This window comes from Capricornis sumatraensis, chromosome X (assembly GCF_032405125.1).
Source record: "Capricornis sumatraensis isolate serow.1 chromosome X, serow.2, whole genome shotgun sequence".
NCBI lineage: Eukaryota > Metazoa > Chordata > Mammalia > Artiodactyla > Bovidae > Capricornis > Capricornis sumatraensis.
In genome coordinates, this window is record NC_091092.1 from 96,942,600 (window position 1) to 96,954,564 (window position 11,965).

The following is an 11,965-nucleotide window of genomic DNA, read 5'->3' on the forward strand; positions in this document are numbered from 1 at the left end:
CAAATAAGTGCATATTCTTAGGCATTGTGGTTTAGGACTTCAATGTATCAATTTGGGGGGAGGTACAGTTCAACCCATGACACCCATCATCTAATGAATTCCCCCAAAGACCATCAGTACTATTAAGCCTACTGATATTCAGATCTGTATGTCAACTGCCTGATGGACTAGTCCATCTACATGTCCCTCAGGCATTTCCAGCTCAATCCAGATGCTTTCCCTGCTACCACCACTAGGATCTCATTTAAACTTGGCTCTCCTTCTGAGTGATTGCTGGTATTAGCTCTACCATTCTCCTAGTCATGTAGCTGTTAAAGCTCAGTCTTCTCTGACTCCTCCCTCTTTCTTCCTTTCCCATTATAATCATTTGTCAGGTCTTGAAGATTCTAGTTTTATGATATCTTATGTCTTGTCTTGCTTCTCCTTTGTCCTAATTGAAGGCTGGTATTGCCTTTCACCCCACAACCTCCTAGCTGTTCTTCCTACCTCTCATCTCACCTCCCCTCGGGTCCATCCTCCTTGGCATATGAGTCACTGTCTTTAAGCACAGTTCTTCCAGCTGCTTTCCCATTTCTGAGCTTTTCCTGTGTTGAACCTGCTCCATTTAATGCCCACCCCTTACATTCACCTATTTAGATTTTAGCTGTATGTCCATACAGTTTCCAGGCTCTATTTAGAATTCTCCAAACGCACTTAACATATTATACCCTGTCTCAGAGCTGTATAATGTATTATCTCCATTATTACCCTCCCCACACACACTAATACAATGTAATTGTGTTAAGGCAAGATCTGAGGCTTCCGCATCATGGTATTCTACATGGCTGGCTCACAGTAGGTGCCCAATTGGTTGAATGATTTAAAAAACCTTGAAGCTTGTTGCCCTGGTGTCTTTGTGCACTGCTGTATATTGCAGCATAAAACCCAGCCCTCTCAGGTTTAAAAAAAGTCTTCTAAATTGGGTCAGTTTATTGACTAGGAATATCAGCTGCTTAGAGCTCACCAACCAACCTCTTCAGCAAGCACCTTCCAGTGAGCTGATAGGGAAGCCCGGGACAAAGAGAGATTGGATGAGCTCCCCCCACCTAGCAGCAGCTGCTCAGCTGTAGGATAGGGGAGGCTCAGAGCACAACAAGGCCAAATATACAGGTCAAAACCCGATTTATACAGGCAAAAAAAAAAAAAAAAGAAAAACCCATGTGGTGACCTTAATGGCAAGGAGGCTTATCATCTAAAGCTTACTGTGTCAGACATCCCAGAAGCATTCATTGAGGGATAACTTTCTAGCCTAACTATATTCTAAACTTCATTTGAATCTTCTTTTGACTTCTCTTTGAAATGAAATATATATACACACACACACACACACACACACACACACACACACCAAGCTGTTACTGGGTATACAAAATAATCATTTTTACATCCTCTGCTGCTAAACTTGGACACAAAGACTTTTCTTCTGCCCACTTCTCAGCAGTGGAGATGAACATGAAGACATCAGAAAGGTGAACTGTCTTACACAAGGTCACAGGTACCATCTTTTCTCCTTGCAAGAGTTCAAGGATGGAACAATGCATCACTGGAAATGAGCTCTCCAAAGGACAAGAGGGGGCAGATAGTGAGATGCAAATAAGTAGAATCTGAGGCCTAGAATACCTAAGAGCACCACTGTAGCAACTGCCAAGGGAAAGGAATTGCCCACAGCTTAAAAGCATGGGCCCCAGGGTGTGAATGACATAAACAAATGATAAAATGTGTGCTGCTACTGGCTACAGAGAGAAAAGTAGTTTATTGAAAAAATGAATGATGTGATTATAAGGACTGCAATAGCTCTTCACTTCTTAGGTAATGGGTAAGAGTGTGGTCCCCAGGCTAGTCTGTTTTCATTCCAGTCTTGATTCTGCCACTTGATCCTACTACATATTACCCTTGTGACAGTGGGAAAATCACTTAAATTCTCCAAACCAGAAAACTTAAGCCTTAGTTTTTTTAGTTTCCTCACTCAGAAGATGGTGCCTGTTATTCACAAATATATATTGAACACATGCAATCCAGGCACTGTTTTAGGTACTTGGGATACAGCAGTGAACATAACAGACAGAAATCTTGACCTTGTGGAGCTGGCATTCTACTTAGGGGGATAGTTACAAATGCTAGTCCTCACTTCTTAGGGCTGTAGGGAGGGGTAAATGAAAGAATTCTTAAAAGGTGCTAGGCACAGAGCTTGTACCTAATGAATATTCCAGGTTAAACTTGACTTGGCAAAAGGGAGAAATTAGATGTTTTAGAGTAGTGAAAATGGTGCCTACCTTCCTGTCCTGTCTTTCCGCTCTTCCATTTAGTTCCAGCCCTATTCAGAATGGAATAGATACTGTACTGATGGACATCAAAGATCAGAAGAAGGTAGAGGAAGTGGCATTTGAATTTGACCTTTAAAATAAGTGGGAGAATAAAGAGATGGAAAGTCCATTACAGGCCAGGCCAAGGTGTTTGGGCTTTGTTATGTGTGGGGACACTGACAGTTTAGGAGTAAAACTGTCACAGACTAGGGTAGCTTTGACTGGGTGAAGGGTAAGAGGTCTCTATTCTTTGAGATTGGAAATGGGTGACAGAGCTTCAGTTCTATGGGGTGTGTCTCTGTGTGTGTGTATGTATAAATTAACTGAAATTTCAGCAAGTCGCTCTGAGGGGAGAAATCCAGCATTAATCTTGGCAAATTACATGAAAGATCTTATTGTTCTGAGGTGGAGTTTATAGAAGCCAATTGAGGCTGCAGTCAAGCCAACAAAATATAGAGGCTGGGAAAATCTAGGTAAATGGAAGGGCAACAAATACTGGCCAAGGTGATTCTGTAGCTTGAATTCAGGTCCATTATCCCCTGACTCCCTTCCCTCTGAACCTGTAACACCTTTTCCCACCGTGAAAGCCAACAAGAGCCCTGATCACACCAAGTTCCCCAGCTCTTATTTCAGTGGAACAGAATCAGGCATGATTTTCCAGATCTTTCACCCCTCTGTGGAGGGTCGTTAAAGGATAGTATATTTGCTACCCTCAGCCTGGGCTTATTGTCTGCTGCTATACTATTGATATAGCCTCCATATAAGACTGACTTTTTTTTCTTCCCATGTCATGATTTCTGGCTTTCACCTTGCATTGAAACATGGGAGTAAAGAGTGTGTTGGCTCTGAAATCAAACTGCTTTTGTTTGAAACCTATTTCTGTTACTTCCAAGCAGTGTGATCTTGGGCAATATGGTTAATTTCTCTGGACCTCAGTATCCCCGTGTATAAATTGTGGAGGATAATACTTACCTCACGGGATTGTTATGTGTGAGGATTCGGTAACTTTCTTCAGGTAAAGCCACTAGAACTTTGCCTAAATCATAGGAAGTGCTATCTAAGTTATAAGATAATATCTTGTTCTAGTCACTTCCCCTTTGGGGGAGGGGGCTCTCTTTCCTCTTATGTGCAATACAATAATGCTTACCTTGTAGAGATCCTGCAGTCAGGAACCAAATGAATGAGATAGCATTTGAAAAAGAAAAGTAATAAAGAATGCAGTGTATTTGCAGGGAGTGGTATAATGTCTAGGGCATGTTTCATCAGAGTTTTGGCTTTAACTGTAATTAATGCAAATTGTGGAAATTAAGGTGAAGATATGATTGGTGACCTTCATATAATGACTTAGATAGCTGAGATTAATTGTGGAGAGTTGCACCAACCTGTATTCTGATAGACATTAGGTGGTCTCTCTCTTACACACACCTTTAATTTCCAGACAATGAAATATTTCACAGCCACTTGTTACTTTTGACTGTTATAACTTAACACTTACATGTAGTTAGGTTATAGCTAATATTTAATAATGTCAAAGGTAATTTTATTCAGTCAATCCTCTTAAATGAGTTATAGATATTTTACTAATTTAAAAATTTATTAAAAAATTAAAAAAACTAATATTATGATAAGTAACTTTTAATCTTATGTTAGAGTTTGGAATTTCCATGCAAAATCAAAAATGACCATGTAAAATATCAGGAATGTGAACATAGTCCAGTCAGGTCAATTTCCTCATCTGTCACCTGGGATTGATTATCCTTTCCCTGACAGGACAATGGTAAAACTCAAATGTAATCATAAATGTCAAAATGAGTAAAAATTATAAAGTAATATATACCTGTGAATTATAATAACAGTAATACTGACAATAATGATCATATATTGCGTATCTACTTTGGGCTAAGTGCTTTTAATAATGATAAACAATACTCCATGCCCGATGCTATTTATAAAATTTACATGAAATAATTCCCACAACAACCTTAGCGAGTAAGTACTGGCATCATCATCATCCCTGTGGTACAAGGATGACACTGATGTACAAAATGGTGAAATCACTTTTTCTAGGCTACATAGCTAATATGTGGCAATTCTGGGATTTGATCCCAGATAGTTTGATTGTGGAATGTATACATATAATCACTATACTACATGCCTTTAGAGTCTTTCAGAGTTGTGTTGGGTACTGTTGTTTAATGACAGTTAATCTACCCTGAAAAGCTCTCCCACTGTCCAAATAGTGACAAATTTTTAAAAATCCAAAAACATATACTCATTTCTTTCTCCACAAAACCAAAACATCATGGCTAAATGAATTAGTTGAGTCCATAAGATTCTTGAATCTATAAGCATGCTAAAAAAGAGCAAATAAAACACTGACTCGGTAGAATTGGGCAGAAATGCTTCAGGCAGCAACAATAGTGACAATAGCTAACATTTATTAAGCTTAATGCTTATTGACTTTATTAGATTACTTACTGTGGACCAAAGTGAAGTCACTCAGTTGTGTCCAACTCTTTGCGACTCCATGGACTGTAGCCTATCAGGCTCCTCTGTCCATGGGATTTTCCAGGCAAGACTGTGGACCAAGGACTGTTCTAATTAATTTACACATATTAGTTCATCTAATCCTCAAAACAGATGCAATTATTGTCATCCCCGTTTTACACATGAGATAAATTGAGGCACAAAGAGGTTATATATTATATCCAATGTTCTAAGAATAACAAATGGTAGAGAAAGGATTACAACCCAAGCAGTCTGGCTGCAGAGTCCTTTGTACTCATCTCTCATACATTACTCCCCAAATACATTCACTTATATTCTTTCCTGAGGATAAATCCTGGGTTGTTAAATATAGTAATTAACATTTATTGAATGCTGACTGTGTGTCAAGCACTGTGACAGCTTCGCAGAAAGGGAGATAGATCCCTTCCAGGGCCCAAGAGTGAAACTTTTAGTATTCTTATCTAACACTTGGAAATTAAATGTCCAAGGAGACACATGTGCTGACAAAGCAAGAGACTATTGGGAAGGGATGCCCTGGCAGGGAGCAGCAGGGTAAGGGAACCTAGAAGAACTTCTCTGCCATTGGGCTCACAGTCTTTGGTTTTATGGTAATTGGGTTAGTTTCTGGATTGTCTCTAGCCAATACTCTGACTTAAGGTCCTTCCTGGTGGTGTGCGCATCACTCAGCCAAGATGGATTCCAGCAGGGATTCTGAGAGATTGGTAGGACATATAGACTGGGGTCTTCTCTCTGCTTTTGACTTTTCCTGAATTCTTCTGGCTGGTGGTAGTTTGCTAGTTCCACATTCCTTGCCAAGACCTCCTTTTGTAAAATCATCTATGCAAGTGGCTATTATCTTGCCTTACTAGGGCAGGTGGTTTCAGTCAGTGTTTTCTCTAACAACAAGACCAATTACAAACAAATTTATTTAATCTTCAAAATAATCCTGAAAATCAGGGACTATTTTTTAATCCCCAATTTGAGAAAAGGAAACAATTAGAAAGGATTATATGAGTTACTACTACAAAAAAAGTTGGCTTAAAGCTCAACATTCAGAAAACAAAGATCATGGCATCCAGTCCCATCACTTCATGGGAAATAGATGGGGAATCAGTGGAAACAGTGTCAGACTTTATCTTTTGGGGCTCCAAAATCACTGTAGATGATGAATGTAGTCATGAAATTAAAAAATGCTTACTTCTTGGAAGAAAAGTTATGACCAACCTAGATAACATATTGAAAAGCAGAGACATTACTTTGCCACCTAAGGTCCATCTAGTCAAGGCTATGGTTTTTCCAGTGGTCATGTATGGATGTGAGAGTTGGACTGTGAAGAAAGCTGAGTGCCAAAGAATTGATGCTTTTGAACTGTGGTGTTGGAGAAGACTCTTGAGAGTCCCTTGGACTGCAAGGAGATCCAAACAGTCCACTCTAAAGGAGATCAGTCCTGGGTGTTCTTTGGAAGGAATGATGCTAAAGCTGAAACTCCAGTACTTTGGCCACCTCATGCGAAGAGTTGACTCAATGGAAAAGACTCTGATGCTGGGAGGGATTGAGGGAAGGAGGAGAAGGGGACAACAGAGGATGAGATGGCTGGATGGCATCACTGACTCAATGGACGTGAGTTTGAGTGAACTCCAGGAGATGGTGATGGACAGGGAGGCCTGGCGTGCTGCGATTCATGGGGTCAAAAACAGTTGGACACAACTGAGCAACTGAACTGAACTGAACTGAACTACAAACAAAACAGATCTGTGCCGGGAGTGTCAAGAGTTGGGGCCCAAAGTCATAAAGCTAGCTAAGTGTTGAAGGTGGCATTTGAACTTCAGTCTTTCCTCTACCCAAGCCTATGGCAACAATACCTCCTCAATGTATTCACCTTCACCATCCTTCTAGATCTACTCTCCACACTTCAGCCAGAGTAATTTTTTTCTGAAATGTAAATCCAAGCAAATTCCTTTAATTTTTCCCCTTTGGCTTTTGGATAAATCCTCTCTAGGGGGCCCAGTGGCTACATCTGGGAGGGAGGGAAAAGCCATAGGTGAATGGCTTCTGAGAGATTGGTACTGACTCCTGTAGGGCCTTGGAGGCCTTGTTTGGATTTTTTGTCAGAAGCCACTGGAGATGTTTGAGATGGGCAGTAACATGATTTAAATGGCTCTCTGGTTTCTAGGAGAAGAAAGATCTCGAGGGCCTAAGGGAGCTGGGAGCCCAGTGAGCAAGACTGCTGCAACATCCAGGTGGGAGAGAGTGTTGGTTTTGATGAAGTGGTCAGAGTCTGGAAATATTAATATTTAGAAGGTAAAACTGATGAACTTTGCTGACAGACTGGATAGGAGTGTGAGGGAAAGTGAAAAATCAAAATATTGCCACTAGTTTTTTGGCCCCATCAGTTTTGTGATTGGTGGCATTGCTGGTTGATGAAATGGGGAAAATGGGGGCAGGGAAGAGAATCAGTGAAAATTCAGAGTTTTTTGTTGGATATGTTTGAAACACATATAAGAGAAAGAACCTGTGGGAATTCAGAGCAGGAGGCAAATATTTCCAGATGTGGAGATGAGGGGAGATTTTCTGACAAAGGTGGCGTGTATGTTATACTGCACTTGGAAGAAGAGGTAGGATTGGGTATAACAAGTTAGTAGAAGGAGAGGCCATGGGAAGAGGATAGAGCAGTGTTTCTTAAACTGCAGAAGTTTTGCCTTTTTCAGTGATAACTTTACTTATTATTTTACTTTAACCAATTTTTTTAAAGTTTGATACTAAAAAAGAGCTTTATACTGGTATTATAAATTGATTTTAGTTATCTGTTCTGAAATATACGTTTAAAATAAGCATCTATTAAAGATCTTGTTGATGTAATAACAGCTGGCATTTGTTGAATACTTACTGCATGGTAGAAACCGTTCTAACTGCTGCAAATCAATAATTCTTTCACTCTGACACTAATTGCTTATAAATTCTGTTCTAAGTGCTTTACATGTGCTAATTCATTTAATACTTTGTGACAGTGTTATGCTATAGGGATTGTCTTCCATGTCTCACAGATGGGGAAGCCATAGCCCAAAAGGGTCAGGCAACATGCCCAGAGGTGCACAAATAGTGAGTAGCAGAGCTGGACTTTGAGCTCCAGGTCTGAATCACTACTGGCTCTCACTCTTGGTTGGCTATGAAAATCACCTATGTAGGGTTTTTTTTTTTTTTTTTTAACACTCACATTTAATATTCGTTTTTTTTTTTTTTTTAAATACTCACCCTACCCAGACCAATTAAATCAGAATCTCTGGAGAAGGACTTCAGCATTATGTCTTTAGAAAGCTCCAGGACAATTCTCATATACAGCCAGGAGTGAGAACATCTGCCCTATGCAGTAAGACTTCCACCATGCATAATCACCCCTTAACTACCACACTCTGGAAAACATGAGCTTAGGGCATTTGAGGCAGAGAAAAGCAGGCAAAAGATGAAGATGTTCATTAGCAGTTCAAATACATGAATGTGGCCTCCTTTAGATTCACAGAGGTCAAGGAGTTCATGCATCTGGTGGGGAAGCAGCAACTGACACTGGGGATGTACTCGGTAGAGGGTCACACAGTCCTCCAAGATGAACTTGGATCACCTGGTTCCCAATTAACATGCTGTCTGATCTTTTCACCAAATTTAATTTGCTGGCAGATTATTAACTTCCAGTTGCTGAAATGTGCTGGGGCCTAAGAGGGGGAAGGAAGCCTAGCAACAAATTATATGGCTTAGCAACGAATTTCCACACTTTAGTTACAGCAGATGTGGGAGTCTGTCTGCAAAATTGCCACTGTTGGAGCTGAAAAGACAAGTCATAAACTAGTCATGCAGCAGCAGCTGGTAGCAAGTAAGGGGAAAGTACCTTGCCACTAATTCACTGCTCACGTATTTTTCACTCAGTTCCCCCAATGCTACAATAGGGATAGATTGCAGGGATCAAATGAAAAATGTCTTTGCTTTTTTGGCAAATATGAAATTGGATTAAGAGTTATTTCATTCTGTGTTTATCATTTATAGGGCACTTATCATGTGTATTCATTTCCTGTTGCTACTGCACAAATTACCACACACTTGATGGCTTAACACAAACAACATTAATTTCCTTAATGTTATGGAAAGCAAAAGTCTGAAATGGGTCTCACTAGTTAAAATTGATAATGTACTCTTTTTTGGAGACTTTAATGCATTTCTTGCTTTTTCCAGCTTCCAGACACTGCTGACATTCTTTAGCTTAAGGCTACAGTCCATCTTCAAAGCCAGCACTGGCTGGTCAAGTCTTTTTCACATCACATCACATCATTCTGACACCTACTCTTCTGCCTCCTGCTTCCACACTTAAGAATAATCCAGGATAATCTCTCTATTTTAAAGTGTCTGATAAGTGTTGACTGAAAAAAAAAAAAAAAGACACAACATGAGAGCTGTGAGTTTCAGTTTTATTTAAGAACTTATTGGGGACTATAGCAGAGGAGACAGCTTTGAGAAACTGCTCCAAAGAGGTAAGAGGGGAGATCAACATATATGTGATTTTGGTGACAGGAGTACCTCCAACCAAGCACACAATTTGGTAGAAGTTTGCTGTTAGTCATGAAGAATAGATGTCTTAGTTAATGGTTTTAGTGTGCTTTTATAAGCATGGGAAGATGCAAGAGCTTGGGTTCATGGAAAAAAAAATGTTCTGAAAATATCTACCAATAAAAAGGTCTATTCTTCCAGTTTCCCAGAATACAGAGTGCCTAATTCCTGATCTCCAACCTGAACTGTTTCCAGGTTATGTTAAAAGTCAGTGATTGTAGTGGCTAGTGACATAATTATTGTAGAACTAGATGGTGAGCAACATTTTTAGTTGTCATTAGCAACTTTAATTCCACCTTCTATCTTAATTCTCCATTGTCCTGTAACCCTTGTCTTCTCCTTTGTTCTGTAATCTAGGACTGTGAGTGAGTGAAGTCTCTCAGTCGTGTCCAACTAGATATCTTTGGGACACAATTAATCTGCTTACCACATGAGTGAGTGAGTGAGTGTAGCTGCTCAGTTGTGTCTGACTCTTTGCGACCCCATGGACTGTAGTCTATCAAACTTCTCCATCCACAGGATTTTCCAGGCAATAGTACTGGACTGGGTTGCCATTTCCTTCTCATGAGTCAGTCACTATTCTAAGTGCTTTACATGTATTTAGTTCAATTCAGTTCAGTCACTCAGCCGTGTCCAACTCTTTGCAACTCCATGAGTTGCAGCATGCCAGGCCTCCCTATCCATCACCAACTCCCGGAGTTCACTCAAACTCATGTCCATCTAGTCGGTGATTCCATCCAGCCATCTCATCCTCTGTCATTCCCTTCTCCTCCTGCCCCCAGTCCCTCCCAGAATCAGAGTCTTTTCCATTGAGTCAACTCTTCGCATGAGGTGGCCAAAGGCCAAAGTACTGGAGTTTCAGCTTTAGCATCATTCCTCCCAAAGAACACCCAGGACTGATCTCCTTTAGAGTGGACTGGTTGGATCTCCTTGCAGACCAAGGGACTCTCAAGAGTCTTCTCCAACACCACAGTTCAAAAGCATCAATTCTTCAGTGCTCACCTTTCTTCACAGTCCAACTCTCACATCTCATACATGACCACTGGAAAAACCATAGCCTTGACTAGATGGACCTTTGTTGGCAAAGTAATGTCTCTGCTTTTGAATATACTATCTAGGTTGGTCATAAGTTTCCTTTCAAGGAGTAAGAGTCTTTTAATTTCATAGCTGCAATCAACATCTGCAGTGATGTTGGAGCCCCCAAAAATAAAGTCTGACGCTGTTTCCACTGTTTCCCCATCTATTTCCCATGAAGTGATGGGACCAGATGCCATGATCTTCGTTTTCTGAATGTTGAGCTTTAAGCCAACTTTTTCGCTCTCCTCTTTCACTTTCATCAAGAGGCTTTTTAGTTCCTCTTCACTTTCTGCCATAAGGGTGGTGTCATCTGCATATCTGAGGTTATTGATATTTCTCACGACAATCTTGATACCAGCTTGTGCTTCTTCCAGCCCAGAGTTTCTCATGATGTACTCTGCATATAAGTTAAATAAGCAAGGTGACTAGATACAGCCTTGACGTACTCTTTTTCCTATTTAGAACCAATCTGTTGTTCTGTGGCCAGTTCTAACTGTTGCTTCCTGACCCGCACACAGGTTTCTCAAGAGGCAGGTCAGGTGGTCTGCCATGCCCATCTCATTCAGAATTTTCCACACTTTATTGTGATCCACACAGTCAAAGGCTTTGGCATAGTCAATAAAGCAGAAATAGATGTTTTTCTGGAGCTCTCTTCCTTTTTCAGTGATCCAGCATATGTTGGCAATTTGATCTCTGGCTCCTCTGCCTTTTCTAAAACAAGCTTGAACATCTGGAAGTTCACAGTTCATGTATTGCTGAAGCCTGGCTTGGAGAATTTGGAGCATTACTTTACTGGCATGTTAGATGAGTGCAATTGTGTGGTAGTTTGAGCATTCTTTGGCATTGCCTGTCTTTGGGATTGGAATGAAAACTGACCTTTTCGAGTCCTGTGGCCACTGCTGAGTTTTCCAAATTTGCTGGCATATTGAGGGCAGCCCTTTCACAGCATCATCTTTCAGGATTTGAAATAGCTCTACTGGAATTCATCACTTCCACTAGCTTTGTTCATAGTGATGCTTCCTAAGGCCCACTTGACTTCACATTCCAGGATGTCTGGTTCTAGGTGAGTGATCATACCATCGTGATTATCTGGGTCATGAAGATCTTTTTTGTACAGTTCTTCTGTGTATTTTTGCCACCTCTTCTTAATATCTTCTGCTTCTGTTAGGTCCAGACCATTTCTGTCTTTTATCAAGCCCATCTTTGCATGAAATGTTCCCTTGGTATCTCTAATTTTCTTGAAGAGATCTCTAGTCTTTCCCATTCTGTTGTTTTTCTCTATTTCTTTGCATTGATCGCTGAAGAAGGCTCTTATCTCTCCCTCCTAGTCTTTGGAACTCTGCATTCAGATGCTTATATCTTTCCTTTTCTCCTTTGCTTTTCACTTCTCTTCTTTTCACATCTATTTGTAAGGCCTCCCCAGGCAACCATTTTCCTTTTTTGCA